The sequence below is a fragment of the Macaca mulatta genome, chromosome 11 (assembly GCF_049350105.2).
Source record: "Macaca mulatta isolate MMU2019108-1 chromosome 11, T2T-MMU8v2.0, whole genome shotgun sequence".
NCBI classification, from domain to species: domain Eukaryota; kingdom Metazoa; phylum Chordata; class Mammalia; order Primates; family Cercopithecidae; genus Macaca; species Macaca mulatta.
Window position 1 is genome coordinate 139,324,446 of NC_133416.1, and position 12,873 is coordinate 139,337,318.

A 12,873-nucleotide genomic window follows, 5' to 3' on the forward strand; every position below is an offset into this window, starting at 1 on the left:
ATTTCTGAAACACCATCTACATTTAACTTTTTAAGGAACTGCTGCCTATTTTCCAAAGTGGCTACATCATTTTAAATTGCCACTAGCAGTGTATGAGGGTTCCGATTTCTCTACATTCTCCCCTACACTGCCATTATCTATTTTTTTCCCATGAGACAGGTTCTTGCTCTGTTGCCCAGGCTGGAGTGCAGTGGTGCGATCACAGCTCACTGCAGCCTGGAACTCCTGGGCTCAAGCGATCCCCCTGCCTCAGCTTCTCAAGTAGCTGGGATTGCAGGTGCGCAGCGCACGCCCAGCTGATTTTTGAATTTTTGTTGAGATGGGGTCTTGCTACGTTGCCTGGGCTGGTCCTGAACTCCTGGGCTCCAGTAATCCACCTCTTTAGTTTATGAAAGCATTGGGATTACAGGCGTGAGCCACCACGCTTGGCCTGTTAACCTGACTTTTTGATTCTAGCCATCATAGTGGATAAAGTGGTATTTGGTTGTAGTTTTGATTTGTGTTTCCTTAACGTCTAATGACACTGGACATCTTTTCCTGTACTTGGTCGTTTGTACATCTTTTGAAGCATACATATTCCTTTGTCCATTTTTAAATTTTTTTTTTGTGTGTGTGTGTGACTGAGTCTCACTCTGTCACCCAGGCTGGATTGCAGTGGTATGATCACGGCTTCCTACACCCTCAGCCTCCCTGGGCTCAAGTGATTCTCCCTCAGTCTCCTGAGTAGCTGGGACTACAGGTGTATGCCACCATGACTGGCTAATTTTTAAATTTTTTGTAGAGATGGGGTCTCTCTATGTTGCCCAGGCTAGTCTTGAACTCCTGGGCTCAGGGGATACACCTGCCTCAGCCTCTCAAAGTGCTAGGATTACAGGCAAGAGCCACTGTGCCTGCCCTGTCTTTTAATTGTTCTGTTGTAAATTATTTACTTTGGATACGAGTTCCATGTCAGACATATGAATTTACAGTAATTTCTCCTGTTCTGTGGATTATCTTTTTAAAATGGTGTCATTTGCAGCACAAACGTTTTAAATTGTGATGTCCAGTGTATCTATGTTTCTTTTGTTAACTGTGTTTTCAGTGTCATATCTAAGAAACCACTTCCTAAACCAGAACCCCGAAGATTCACGCCTATGTCTTTATTTATCTGGAGACAGAGTCTCATTCCGTTGCCCAGGCTGGAGTGCAGTGGCATGATCTCGGCTCACTGCAACCTCCGCCTCCCGAGTTCAAGCGATTCTCCTGCCTCAGCCTCCCGGGTAGCTGGGATTACAGGCGCCAGCCACCACGCGCAGCTAATTTTCTGTATTTTTAGTAGAGACAGGGTTTCACCATGTTGGCCAGACTCGTCTGGAACTCCTGACCTCAAATGATCCTCCCGCCTCGGCTTCCCAAAGTGCTGGGATTATAGACGTGAGCCACGTCTGTGTCTTTTAATAGAGTTTTATCGTTTTTGGCCGGGCGTGGAAGCTCACACCTGTAATCCCGCCCAAGGTGGGCGGATCACTTGAGGTCGGGGGGTTCGAGACCAGCCTGGCCAACTTGGTGAAACCCCCTTTTCTACTAAAAATACAAAAAATTAACCGGGCGTCGTGGCGCGAGTCTGTGGTCCCACCTAGTCGGGAGACTGAGGCAGGAGGATCACTGGAGCCCCGGAGTTCGAGGCCAGCCTGGGCCACACAGGGTTTGGGTCTTGCATGTAAGCCTGGTCTGTTTGGTGAATCTGCAGACTATGAGAACTGGCGGCCCACTTCTGTTCCCAGTGGGCGCATTTCCCGAACTGCGCGTGGAAAAGCCAGGTAGCTGCGCCTCCGTCAGTCTCGGCCCCGCCCCCGCCTTCCTCAGTCTCGGCCCCGCCCCGCCTCCGTCAGTCTCGGCCCCGCCCCCGCCTTCCTCAGTCTCGGCCCCGCCCCGCCTCCGTCAGTCTCGGCCCCGCCCCCGCCTTTCTCAGTCTCGGCCCCGCCCCGCCTCCGTCAGTCTCGGCCCCGTCCCCGCCTTCCTCAGTCTCGGCCCCGCCCCGCCTCCGTCAGTCTCGGCCCCGCCCCGCCCCGTCAGTCTCGGCCTCGCGTTCGGCCTCGCCCCCGCCCACCGCGCAGAGTCTCGCGGCGCCTTCGTCCTCTGGCGCCCTCGTCCTCCGGCGCCCTCGTCCTCCAGCGCCCTCGCGCGGTCAGAGCCGCGCCGCGAAAGCGCAGCTCCACGGGAGCGCCGACGCGCGTCCCTTCCGGCTCGCCGTAGCAGCCTTGCCGCCGCTTCCTCCGCCGGGGCCCCGGATGCGATGAGCGGCTGCGGCCCCGCTTCCATCCTCCCGCTCTCCTGACGCTGCCGGAGCGCAGCCTGGAGGCCCAGGGTAAGTAAGGGCGGAGGCGCGGGAGGCCCTCGGGACGGCAGCGGCCAGGGCCCGGGGGTCGCGTAGTCACAGCCGCCGGCGTACAGGGCCCGCTCGCCGGCCGGCCTCGGGCTTCGCGTGGGGACCAGGCCGTGGTGGCTGCCGTGTGCGACCCCGGGCGGACGACCGGGCTGAGGGCTCACGGGCCCGGGTCTTTCGTGTCGTAGCGCCCGTCGCCGGCAGGTCGCGCGATGCGCGCCCGTTTCGCTGGGTCTCCCAGGCTCCTGGGCTGGGGGCGTGGTCGATGGCAGCTCGGCCTGGCGGCCTTGCGGGAATCGGGGGACTCGGCCGGCGCCTCCTGGTTCTCGGGGCTGCGGGGGTGGCTGTTGCTTCTGGCGCGCGCGTGGGCTTCCCTCGCGGTCACGAGCGCGACGCTGAGGTGCGAGGATGGGACGTCCAGAACCACTTCCCTGAGGCGCGACGGGGTGAATTCACCCAGCACTGAAGGACCCCGCGCCACGGGTGTCCCGGAACGCGCCGCCACGGGAGTTACAGCGCGGTCCGAATCCGCTGCTTGTCGGCGTAGACCCGCCTGGTCCTCCACGGCCGAGCCTTAGTAATCGCCGCTGTCTCCGCGGGCCTCCGCTCGGCTGTCGCCGTGTCAGTGACGGAAAAGTAACGCATCCCGGTGCTTTGTCAGTGTGACTTTTTGAGACGGTGTCTCGCTCTGTTGCACAGGTCGGCGTGCGGTGGCGCGACCACGGCTCACTAGAGCTTCGACCTCCCGAGGGGTTGGGACCGCAGGCTTGGGCCACCATGCCTGGCTTTTTATTTTGTTTTGTTTTGTTATTTTATTTTATTTTTTTTGACACGGAGCCTCTCTCTGTCGCCCAGGCTGGAGTGCAGTGGCGCGATTTCGGCTCACTGCAACCTGCGCCTCCCGGATTCAAGTGATTCTCCTGCCTCAGCCTCCCATGTAGCTGGGACTGCAGGCGCCCGCCACCGCGCCCGGCTATTTTTTTTTTTTTTTTTTGTATTTTTAGTAGAGACGGGATTTCATCGTGTTGGTCAGGCTGGCCTGGAACTCCTGACCTCGTGATCCGCCCCCGTTGGCCTCCCGAAGTGCTGGGACTACAGGCATGAGCCACCGTGCCCGGCCAATTTTTTTGGGTTTTAGTAGAGACGGGGTTTCACTCCGTTGCCCAGGCTGGTCTCGAACTCCTGAGCTCAGGCAGTCCGCCCTCCTCGCCCTCCCAAAGTGTTAGGATTACAGGCGTGAGCCACTACGCCCGGCCAATTTTTTATTATTTGAATTAGGGTCTTGCTGTGTTGCCCAGGCTGGTCTCGAGCTCCTGAGCTCAAACAGTCCTAGCGCCTTGCCCTCCCAGTGCTGGGGCTGTAGCGTGAGCCGTGGCGCCGGGACCGTGGAAGTGTTCATAGGGCTTCTCTCTGGGTTCATGGATGAGTTGTAGTCTTTTTTACTTATTTGTGTTCTTTCTTTTTTTAGCAAAATATGTGCAGTAAAATGATTTTTGTAATTCTTATTATTATTTTTAGACAGAGTCTCACTCTGTCACCCAGGCTGGAGTGCAGTGGCAGGATCTCGGCTCACTGCAACCTCTGCCTCCCGGGTTCAAGCAATTCTCCTGCCTCAGCCACCTGAGTAGCTGGGACTACAGGCGCGCGCCACCACGCCTGGGTAATTTTTGTATTTTTAGTAGAGACGAGGTTTCACCGTGTTGGCCACACTGGTCTCGATCTCCTGACCTCTTGATCCGCCTGCCTCGACCTCCCAAAGTGCTGAGATTACAGGCGTGAGCCACTGCGCCCAGCCTCTACTGGTCTCTTAAACCAACTTCAGTTAAGCTTTTGGTCTCTATCTCTCTACTGAAACAGCTCCTTTGGGGATTTCTGGTGCCTCCACATTGCCAGGTTCCCTTTCAGCAGCTCTTACAGCAGCAGCTTGTGGCTTCCTTGAAAAATTATCTCCCTCAGGCATGGAGACACCCCTCTTGAATGGTTCTCCACTTACCTTACTGGCTGCTACCCCCAGTCTCCTTGCTGATCCCTTCTCATCTCTGTTACCTGTGAATGCTACACTGCCTCAGGGCAATCCTCAGACCCTTTCTCTGGTCTGTAAGTCCCGGGTATTATAATCGTATGTCGACTGAATGTAACTTATTGGCATGTCCCGCATTGCATCTGGCTGGATCTTTCTACCCCACACTGCTACTTTTACATGTGAGAAACCTGTTTCATTTGTGTGTTTGTTTGTTTTATGTGTGTGTATTTTTTTTTTTTTGAGGCAGAGTCTTGCTCTGTTGCCCAGGCTGGAGTGCAGTGGCGTGATCTCGGCTCACTGCAAGCTCCGCCTTCTGGGTTCACGCCATTCTCCTGCCTCAGCCTCCTGAGTAGCTGGGACTACAGGCACCCGCCACCACGCCCGGCTAATTTTTTGTATTTTTAGTAGAGATGAGGTTTCACCGTGTTAGCCAGGATGGTCTCGATCTCTTGACCTCGTGATTCGCTCGCCTTGGCCTCCCAGAGTGCTGGGATTACAGGCATGAGCCACCGTGCCTGGCTGGGAACCTGTTTCTTACACGCTCTGTTCTCTCTCAGTCAGGGGCAGCTTCGCTCTCTCTGTTGCTGTGGTTACAGCACCTTGTAGTGAACTGTGCATTTCTTCTGCATCCTAAGTCTGACCTGTCAGTGCCTTCTAGAGTGGTCTCAAACATGACTTCTGCAGTTTACTCTCAGCATGGCAGCTGAGTGATGTGTTTAAAACAGAAATCACATCGTGTGCTTCTCTGCTCCCTTCATGGTTTCTCATCTTCAGACCAAAAGCCAGAGTTCTGAAGGCAGTTTCTGGAGGCCATTAGTGACCAGGCCTCTGCTGTCTCTGTGGCCCTGTGGCCTTGTGGCCCAGCACCCAGCTGATCACCTCATGACCCCAGCCACTCTCCTTGAGCCACCAGCTGCACCTGGCTCAGCGCTTGGGCACATGTTGCTTCTGTCTAGCACATTGGGACCTACATGGGCATGGGTCTCATTCTCACCTAGTGTGTTCTTTCAAAATTCTGTTCTTCAGAGAGGCCTTCCCTCCTTGCCCTGCATCATGGCAACTGGCCCGCCTCCCCGAAGTAGCTCCCTCCCCTTATTCTGCATAATTCTCTTCCATTGCACTTAGTACCTGGCACTTGCCACTTTGCTTTGCTCACTCTTAGATCCCCAGTGTGTCAAACAGTATCTGACATTAAATGTGCAGTAACTATTTGTTGAATAAGTAGATGAATGCAAAAGTTCTTTTTTTTTTTTTTTTTTTTTTTTGGAGACGGAGTCTCGCTCTGCCGCCCAAGCTGGAGTGCAGTGGCCGGATCTCAGCTCACTGCAAGCTCCGCCTCCTGGGTTTACGCCATTCTCCTGCCTCAGCCTCCTGAGTAGCTGGGACTACAGGCGCCCACCACCATGCCCGGCTAATTTTTTTTGTATTTTTTAGTGGAGACGAGGTTTCACCGTGTTAGCCAGGATGGTCTCGATCTCCTAACCTTGTGATCCGCCCACCTCGGCCTCCCAAAGTGCTGGGATTACAGGTGTGAGCCACTGCGCCCGGCCTTTTCAGCCTCTTTTTACAGGTGGAAAAGCAATGATCCAATCCCTGGCTTCCCTTGGGGAGCCTGACCCTTGCTTCTCAGCCAATCTGTAGAGGTGTTTGCGTCCCCATTGCCTTTAGGAGTTGAAATCCTGGTCCTCCTTGCCGGGCGCGGTGGCTCAAGCCTGTAATCCCAGCACTTTGGGAGGCCGAGGTGGGCGGATCACAAGGTCAGGAGATCGAGACCACGGTGAAACCCCATCTCTACTAAAAAAACCCAAAAAACTAGCCCGGCGCGGTGGCGGCGCCTGTAGTCCCAGCTACTCCGGAGGCTGAGGCAGGAGAATGGCATAAACCCGGGAGGTGGAGCTTGCAGTGAGCTGAGATCTGGCCACTGCACTCCAGCCTGGGCGACAGAGCGAGACTCCGCCTCAAAAAAAAAAAAAAAAAGAAATCCTGGTCCTCAGTGTTTTCTTCTAGATCCAGCCTCCGTTAGGCCTGTAATCTCAGCCCTTCCTTCATGGTTTCTGCTTTATATCTCGTCAAGGAATGTTTTTATCTTATCTTGGTGCATTGTTTTAAAAATAAAATTTTAAAATCATTTATATTCAGAGTGGAAGGGAAGGTCTTTGCATATCCCCACTTCCATCTTGTTTAATTTTTTATTTTATTTTATTTTATTTTTTTACACAGAGTCTCTCTCTGTCGCCTAGGCTGGAGTGCAGTGGTGTAATCTCTGTTCACTGCATCCTCTGCCTCTCTGGTTCAAGCGATCCTCCTGCCTCAGCTTTCTGTGTAGCTGGACTACAGGCACCCACTACCACGCCCAGCTAATTTTGTATTTTTAGGAGAGACGGGGTTTCACTGTGTTGGTCAGGCTGGTCTTGAACTCCTGACCTCAGGTGATCCGCCCACCTCGGCCTCCCAAGGTGCTGGGATTACAGGTGTGAGCCCCCGTGCCCGGCCGTTATTTATCTTTTTAAGAAAATTTACGGATAGTAGGATTCACTTTCTTTGGTGTAGAGTTCTGAGAATTTGGGCAAATGTGTACATTCCACCACAGTTAGGATACAAAACAGTTTTTTCAATGACCCCAAAATTCCCTCTTGCTGCCCCTAAGTAGTTACATCTTCCCTCTAGTTCTTGGCAGCTGCTGATCCCTGTCTCTGTGTCTGTCTGTTCCAGAATGTCATATAAAGCAGGGGTCCCCAAACCCTGGGCCACAGACTGGTACTGGTCTTTGGCCTGTTAGGAACTGGGCTGCACAGCAGGAGGTGAGTGATGGGTGAGTGAGTGAAGTTTCATCTGTATTTACAGCCACTCACTTTACTGCTTGAGCTCTGCCTCCTGTCAGATGAGCAGCGACATTAGATTCTTATAAGAGTGCAAACCCGAATGTGAACTGCACATGTGAGGGATCTAGGTTGTGCGCTCCTTGTAAGAATCCAATGCCTGGTGATCTGTCACTATTTCCCATCACCCCCAGATAGGACCATGTGGTTGCAGGAAAACAAGCTCAGGGCTCCCACTGATTCTACATGATGGTGAGTTATATAATTATTTCATTATGTATTACAATGTAATACTAATAGAAACTGTAATGTGCTTGAATCATCCTGAAGCCATCCCTGCTAGCTGCCTGTCTGTGGAAAATTGGTCTTCTACGAAACCAGTCCCTTCTGCCAAAAAGGTTGGGGACCGCTGATATATAGGGAATCATTCAGTTTGTAGCCTTTTAGGTTTGCCTTTTTTCGTTGAGCATAGTGCATTTGAGATTCACCCAGGTTTTTGCATGTTCCAGTAGTTTGTCTGTTTTGTTTTTGAGATGGAGTCATGCTGTGTTGCCCAGGTTACAGTGCAGTGGCGTGATCTCGGCTCGCTGCAAGCTTGCTTCCCAGACTCAAGTGATTCTCCTGCCTCAGCCTCCCGAGTAGCTGGGATTACAGGTGCCTGCCATCACGCCCAGCTAATTTTTTTGTATTTTTTGTTTGTTTGTTTGTTTTGAGACGGAGTTTTGTTCTTGTTGCCCAGGCTGGAGTGCAATGGCACGATCTCGGCTCACTGCAACCTCTGCCCCCTGAGTTCAAGCGATTCTCTTGCCTCAGCCTCCCAAGTAGCTGGGATTACAGGTGCCTGCCACCATATCTGCCTAATTTTTTTTTTTCTTTTTAATTTTTAGTAGAGAGGGGGTTTCAACATGTTGGCCAGGCTGGTCTTGAACTCCTGACCTCAGGTGATCCGCCTGCCCCGGCCTCCCCTTTGCTGGGATTACAGGCGTGGTGAGCCACTGCGCCTGGCTTTTTTTTGTATTTTTAGTAGAAATGGGGTTTCACCATGTCGGCCAGGCTGGTCTCAAACTCCTGACCTCAGTGATCCACCCACTTCGGCCTCCCAAAGTGCTGGGATTACAGGTGTGAGCCACCGCGCCCAGCCCCAGTAGTTTGTTTTTGTTTTTGTTTTGGAGATGGGGTCTCGCTCTGTCACCCAGGCTAGAGTGCAGTGGCGTGATCATAGCTTACTGTAGCCGTGGCTTCTTGAGCTCAAGCGATCTCCTGCCTTACCCTCTCAGGTAACTGGGACTATAGGTGTGTGGCACCACGCCCTGCTAATTTTTAATTTTTTGTAGAGACGGTATCTCACTGTGTTGCCCAGGCTTGTCTTGGATTCTTGGACTCAAGACATCCTCTGGTCTCAGTCTCCCACCGTGTTGGGATTACAGGTTTGAGCTCCTGTGTCCAGCCTGTTTCTTTTTATTGTTGAGGAGTACTCCTTGGTGTGAGCATACCAATTTGTCTGTTCGCCCACTGATGGACATTTGAATTGTTTCCAGTTCTTTGTTTTCCATCTTTTCTTTTAATAAAGGTAACGCATGAATAGTTCACATTGAAAGGTATCCAAACAACACAGAAGTACATAGAGCTTGTTAAGAGTTCCTTCGCCCTTTCTCCCCATTCAACACCTCCCCACAGCTAGCAAATTTGGGATTCATTTTTCTGGGTTTCTTTCCATACATCAGAATGTGCATTCTCAGTGAGGGCGATATCTCCAACAAGGGAGTGATAATTAGTTCTTGGAAGAAGGGTGAAAAAATGTAGACATTACAGTGTTTTGTGGCCTCCCAAAGATCCCAAACCTGAATAGATATACAGTGTAGTATATCTCTGTACAGCTGTGGCATTAAAATTTCATGGGGAGGCAATTAGGAGAAAAACTTAGAAAAATGTTCCTTAGTGGGGCCGTGGAAAAGTAAAGATCGAGAAACAACAGAATGATGGATTGGGGATTCATAACGTTATTACTTGGTGTTGGATGAAGCACTTCTTCAGTTTTTCTTGAACTTCTCTCACAAGCTGAAATAAATCCCACCTGGTCTAGTGTAGGGGCTTTGGTTCATTAGGTCAAGGACCCACTACCACCTCTATGATTTAAAATCCCTGCAGTTGTAACCTGTTAAATGGAAGGGACATTGGAGACATTGAGGGGAGGCTTTCCTGTTGATCCACCATTACAGCACCCTGACAGGTCAGTTCCCTGTAGTAACACACAGTGTGTTAAGCCCTAGACAATTTAAAAATTCAGTTTAACCCACTTTGTATCATTTGGAATTTATATATTTCAGGAACTAGTATGGAACTTTTGTAATGTGCCTTTTGGTGGGAGAATAATGAAGGTTTTGTTAGCATGTAGATCTTGGGTTAATAGCTTTTGTTATGTGACATCTAGTGCTACTATCTTATATTGAAAGTATTTTTTGTAACATTTATTATGAAAAATTTCAAAGATACACAAAGATTGAAAGAATTTTGTGGCTGGCCGGGCGCGGTGGCTCACGCCTGTAATCCAAGCACTTTGGGAGGCTGAGGCAGGTGGATCATATGAGATCAAGAGTTCGAGACCAGCCTGGCCAACGTGATGAAACCCTGTCTGTACTAAAAATACAAAAATTAGCCGGTTGTGGTGGCTCACACCTATAGTCCCGGCTACTTGGGAGGCTGAGGCACAAGAATCACTTGAGCCCAGGAGACAGAAGTTGCAGTGAGCCGAGATTGTGCCATGGCACTCAAGTTTAGGTGACAGAGTGAGACTCTGTCTCAGAAAAAAGAGAAAATTTTACGGTGAACACTAGTATACCTGCCACTTAGTTTCCATTAAACATTTTACCATACTTGCTTCATCATACCTGTTTATCTATTTGTCTTAAATTAAAAAAAAAATTTCAAAATGTGTGTGTCAGCATCTCTGTAGAGAGTTGAATTAAAATTAGGGGCTAGGCCAGGTGTGGTGGCTCATGCCTGTAATCCCAGCACTTTGGGAGATCAAGGCAGGAGAATTGTTTGAGCCCCAGTAGTTCGAGACCAGCCTGGGGAACATGTTGAAACCCTGTCTGGGCCGGGCGCGGTGGCTCAAGCCTGTAATCCCAGCACTTTGGGAGGCCGAGACGGGCGGATCACAAGGTCAGGAGATCAAGACCATCCTGGCTAACACGGTGAAACCCCGTCTCTACTAAAAAATACAAAAAACTAGCCGGGCGAGGTGGCGGGCGCCTGTAGTCCCAGCTACTCGGGAGGCTGAGGCAGGAGAATGGCGGGAACCCGGGAGGCGGAGCTTGTAGTGAGCTGAGATCCGGCCACAGCACTCCAGCCTGGGCGACAGAGCGAGACTCCGTCTCAAAATAAATAAATAAATAAATAAATAAATAAATAAATAAAACCCTGTCTGTACAAAAAAGTACAAAAATTTGACTGAGCACAGTGGCTCATGCCTGTAATCCAGCACTTTGGGAGGTCGAGACAGGTGGATCACTTGAGGTTAGGAGTTGGAGACCAGCCTGGCCAGCATAGTGAAACCCTGTCTCTATTAAAAATACAAAAATTAGCCGGGCATGGTGGCGCACGCCTGTAATCCCAGCTACTCAGGAGGCTGAGGCAGGAGAATTGCTTGAACCCAGGAGGCGGATGGTGCAGTGAGCCGAAATCATGTCGCTGCACTCCAGCCTGGGTGACAGAGTGAGCCTCCGTCTCAAAAAAAAAAAAAAAAAGTGGGCGTAGTGGTGTGTGCCTATACTCCCAGCTACTTGGGAGGCTGGGGTGGGAGGATCACTTGAGCCCAGGAGGTGGAAGTTACAATGAGGTGAGATTGGGCCACTGCGCTGCAGCCTGGAACAGAGACCCTGTCTCTGAATAAATAAGTAAAATTAGGGGCCAGGCATGGTGGCTCACGCCTGAAATTCCAGCACTTTGGGAGGCTGAGGTGGGAGGATTGTTTGTGGCCAGGAGTTTAAGACCAGCATGGGCAACATGGTGAAACCTCGTCTGTACAAAAAATACAAAAATTAGCCGGCCATGGTGGCATGCATTTGTTAAGTCCCAGCTACTTGGGAGGCTGAAGTGGGAGGATTGCTTGAGCCTGGAAGGCAGAGGTTATGGTGGGCCAGGATTGTGCCACTGTACTGCAGCCTGGATGACAGAGTGAGACTTGGTGTCAAAAAAAGAGAAAAAATTAGGAGTTAAAATTGAGTTAAAATTAGAAACATAGTCATTAAAAATTTTTAAAGTTGTTTAGCCATTGTTGGTAGCTTTGCTGTCCATTGGGATACCTGTACTATGTTTTTGAGAAGTGTTATTTTAGATGAACAGTTTCTCTGCATTATAGTTGCTTGTCTTTGTTTCTCTAACTTGTTTATAACGTCACTGAGGTCGGGAGCCATTTAACAAAATTGAAGTATAATTTACATATGGTGAAAGTTTATGCTTTGTTTTTTTGAGACGGAGTTTCGCTCGTTGCCCAAGCTAGAGTGCAATGGCGCAATCTTGGCTTACTGCAACCTCCGCCTCCCGGGTTCGAGCAATTCTCCTGCCTCAGCCTCCCAAGTAGCTGGGATTGCAGGTGTGCGCCACCATGCCCGGCTAATTTTGTATTATTGGTTAGGGATGGGGTTTCTCCACGTTGGTCAGGCTGGTCTTGAACTCCTGACCTCAAGTGATCCACCTGCCTCGGCCTCCCAAAGTGTTGAGATTACAGGCATGAGCCAGCGCGCTCATCCAAGTTTATGCTTTTTAGTGTACGGTTGAATTTTTTTTCTTAGTCCATTTAATGTTGCCATCTGTGTACTTGTGTTTTTTTGAGACAGAATCTTGCTGTGTTGCCCAGGCTGGAGTATAGTGGTGTGATCTTGGCTCATTGCAACCTCCACCTCCCAGGATCAAGGGATTCTCCTGCCTCCGCCTCCTGAGTAGCTGGGATTACAGGCACGTGCCACCATGTCCAACCAAATTTTGTATTTTTAGTAGAGACGGGGGGTTTTACCATGTTGGCCAGGCTGTTCTCGAACTCCTGACTTCAGGTGATCCGCCTGCCTCGGCCTCCCAAAGTGCTGGGATTACAGGCATAAGTCACTGCACCTGGCCCATCTGTGTACTTTTGAGAGACACATTCCATCTTGTAACCAGCATCACAAATCAAGCTGTAGCTACAGTTCTTTACTTCCCCATTTCCTCATGCCCCTCTCTAGTCAGCTCCGTCTCCGCCTTCAGCCCGTCAGGTTCTGTTCTAGTCTCTGTCCCCACCATTTTCCTTGTCCGGAAAGTCATGCCAGTGACCTACACAGCCCTCTGCCTCGTTATTTGGTATCTTGCACCTGTGAGACTCAGCTGTGTTGTGGGTGTGTCAATGGTTTGTTCCTTGGTGTTGCTGGATTGTGTCTGTTGTATGGCTCTCTCACGGTTTGATGTGTCTGCTCATCAGGGGAAGGTCAGTTTTAATATTCTGATATGTTTCAGTGGATCTTTTTCTGTATGTTTAACTTAGTAGTGATTGTGTTATGCAATTGGTAACCTGCTTTTTTCACTTAATATATTTGGAAATTTTGGTTTTATTACATATTTTCCATCTAGAACTTCAACACTGGAAATTTCTGATTATGCTTTTTAATTTTTTTGTTATTCTGCAGTGAGTATTA

At 50.4% G+C, this 12,873-nt stretch overlaps 1 protein-coding gene across 43 annotated transcripts in view; it reads left to right on the forward strand.

Moving 5' to 3' along the window:
- Window positions 1-2,252: 2,252 nt before the first annotated feature.
- Window positions 2,253-12,873, forward strand: part of EP400 (E1A binding protein p400) — a 134,362-nt gene continuing 123,741 nt past the window's right edge. For all 43 annotated transcript variants that reach the window (XM_028830189.2, XM_028830193.2, XM_028830205.2 and 40 more), the window contains exon 1: window positions 2,253-2,347. The gene's annotated coding sequence lies outside the window, so the exon portion shown is untranslated. The remainder of the gene's footprint in view (window positions 2,348-12,873) is intronic.